The sequence below is a fragment of the Bactrocera tryoni genome, unplaced genomic scaffold (genome assembly GCF_016617805.1).
Source record: "Bactrocera tryoni isolate S06 unplaced genomic scaffold, CSIRO_BtryS06_freeze2 scaffold_502, whole genome shotgun sequence".
In the NCBI taxonomy this organism is placed as follows: Eukaryota; Metazoa; Arthropoda; class Insecta; order Diptera; family Tephritidae; genus Bactrocera; species Bactrocera tryoni.
The window spans coordinates 48,303-50,569 of record NW_024396192.1 but is presented as its reverse complement, the minus strand read 5'-3'; positions in this window follow the sequence as shown (position 1 = coordinate 50,569).

Here is a 2,267-nt window from a genome sequence, read left to right as displayed (position 1 = left end):
CTATTTTCTTTGGTTTTCCTATTTTGGTAAAATAGTCTTCTAATTGTTCGATTAATGTAATGTGATTTCTATCAGTTAAAGGATATGCTACTCCATATTTGGAAAATTTGTCTATAATTGTTAAAAAATGGAATCTTTTTATTACATATGTATGTGTCTATGTGGATTATTTCATTATTCTTCGTAGGCGTTTCTGTATGAAAAAATTTTTGTTTAATAGGTCTCCTATCATATTTTACTTCTTGACATATTTCGCATTGATTAATTACTATTTGTATTAACTCTCCTAATTTCGGATAATAAATTTTATTTCTAAGTTGATTATATGTTTCTTGTATGCCCGAATGCATACTTTCTCTAACGTGATACAACGAAATTTGCTTAACAGCTTCCACTTCTGTTTCTATATCCTGTGCTCTCATTGTGCTCTTTATAAATTCTAATTGTTTATCATTTGAAAACATTTCTATTAGTTTCTCTTGTACTATATTGTACTGTCGCTCGGATAATTCCGAATAAATTCCTCCTTTTCGTTTTGTTAGATATTTTTTAAATATTTCACTCAATCTATCGAAATCATACTCTGAAATAAAAATAATTCTTTTTCCATGTACATATCTGTTTTAGTTCTTCTGTCTTGTTGTTTGTCAAAATAATTTGTGTTTTATATTTATTAACTATCTCCTCCTTGATATAAAAATGATCTTGTAAATTTTGTTCTGCTGAATGTATTGTTTGCATTGATATATCGTCATCTAAATTGTTAACTATATTTAGGTCGTGCTCTGAAATTTCATCGGTATTTTCATCTTTATTTCCTTTTATCTCATCTTCATTATCTTGTATTCTGCTAAGAAAATCTGCTACTCTGTTTTCCTTTCCTTTAATATATTCGATGTCAAATTGGTGACATGTCTTTCCCTGTATATTTTGAATGTATGTAAATATTTTATTGGTTGATGATCTGTTACGATCTTAAATTTTCTACCGTATAAATATGGTCTAAAGTAATTTACGCTCCAAATAATTGCTAAAAATTCCTTATCAGTTGCTGAATAATTTCGTTCATGATTATTTAAGGTTCTTGATGCATAACATATTGGGTATCCTTCTTGAGATATAAATGCTCCTATTGCATAATTTGATGCATCTGTAGTTAATGTAAATGCTTTTTCAAAATTTGGATACCGTAAAATTGGATGCGAGCTTATTAATCGTTTAAGTTTTTCGAATGCTTCTATATATGAAGGATCTTTTATATTAACTCGGACTCCTTTTTTTAGATATTTTGTAATTGGTTATGCTACCTTTGCATAGTCCTTAACAAATTTCCTATAATAACCTGTTATACCTAAAAAGCTCTTAATTTGTTTTTCCGTTTTTGGTAATTCTAATTCTTCTATTACTTTGATTTTATTTGGATTGGGCTTGATACCATCTTTTGTTAGAATATGTCCTAAAAATTCTGTTTCTTTTTTCAGAAAATTACATTTATCCATTTGTATTTTTAAATTTTTTGATTCTAATACCTTGAAAATATCTCTAATTGATTGTATATGTTCCTGTAACGTTGTGCTAAAGATTAGTATATCATCTAAGTATACTACTCATGTTTCGTTTATAAAGTCTCGTAAAATTTCGTTCATGAGTCGTTGAAAGGTTGCTGGTGCATTCTTTAACCCGAATGGCATTCTTGTAAATTCATACAAGCCATGAGGAGTTACGAACGCTGTTTTACACTTATCTTCCTCTTTGATTGTAATTTGATGATAACCTTTTGCTAAGTTTAGTGTAGTAAAATATTGAGCTCGTCCCATTTTATCTAAAATTGAATCAATGTTAGGAAGAGGATATTTATCATCTATAGTTACCTAATTTAACTTCCTATAATCGATTACTATCCTGAACTTTCTTTTCCCTGAATTATCCATTTTCTTTGGAATTACTATTAAAGGGCTGGAATATCGAGAATTACTTTCCCTTATAATTCCTTGTTCTTCCATTTCTCTGATTTGTTTTCTAACTTCTTCCTCGTGCTGGGGTGGATATCTATATAATTTAGAATTTATTTGCTCTTCTGTAGTAGTTTTTATTTCGTGTTGAATTTCCGTAGTACTTGTTAATTTTTCTCCTTCTTTAAATAAAAGGTTTTCGAATTTTTTCAATAATTTCGTGATTTCTCTAAACTCTTCTGCATTTAGATGATCTAATTTAATTTCTTTTAATTTCTCATTTGTTGTTTCTAGGGTACATATTTCACTGAAATT